Source organism: Sceloporus occidentalis, unplaced genomic scaffold, assembly GCF_023333645.1.
Source record: "Sceloporus occidentalis isolate IW3139 unplaced genomic scaffold, rSceOcc1.0.p SCAF_250, whole genome shotgun sequence".
NCBI lineage: Eukaryota > Metazoa > Chordata > Lepidosauria > Squamata > Phrynosomatidae > Sceloporus > Sceloporus occidentalis.
The window spans coordinates 1,031,860-1,032,627 of NW_028317230.1; positions in this window are offsets into that span (position 1 = coordinate 1,031,860).

Consider the following 768-nt stretch of genomic DNA (forward strand, 5'->3'; position numbering starts at 1 on the left):
TTTGCCCTGGGGTGAAACAGGTGAGTGGGTCGCCAATTGCCCACTCATTCGCCTTTCCCATTTCCTTTTCCATTTCCATTTCATTATTTTCCTTCTGATACACAACCAACCAAACATAACACACACAATAACACAAATAACACAGTGACATAACACATAACACACATAACACATATAACACAGTGACAAGTGACAACACACATAACACACATAACACATACACGTACAATGCAAAAATCACAAGGACCTTTCCTCTTGTTATTTGTCCTGGCCTTCATTTCTACACTCACTAGCATTAACGCTATAACTCACACTTCATACTATAACATTTTTCCATCCACATACCTGCCAACAGACCCAACTTTTTCAGGGACAGTCCTGCTTTTTTCCAGTCCTGTCCCATCTAATTTAGCTAAACTAGGTATGCAAATACACGTTGGTAGTTATAGCTCGGTAGGTAGCACTAGTATAAACATTAAATAAATATAATAAAGTACTAAATAATAAATCTAACTTTAAAATACATTTAAATAAACCCCTAATTTTTTTTTAAAACCCATTAAAATTAAATTATTATTTAGACATAATACATCTTTAACCAAAGCAGTGCACTGCTACTAATCTTAAACATAACCGTACATTAACCCTAAGCTATTTTTTAGTTCTTGTCCAACATATTTCCATCCGCATACCTGCCAACACACCCAAGATTTTGGTGGACAGTCCTGCTTTTTTCCAGTCCTGTCCAGTAAAAGTTGGGTTGTTGCA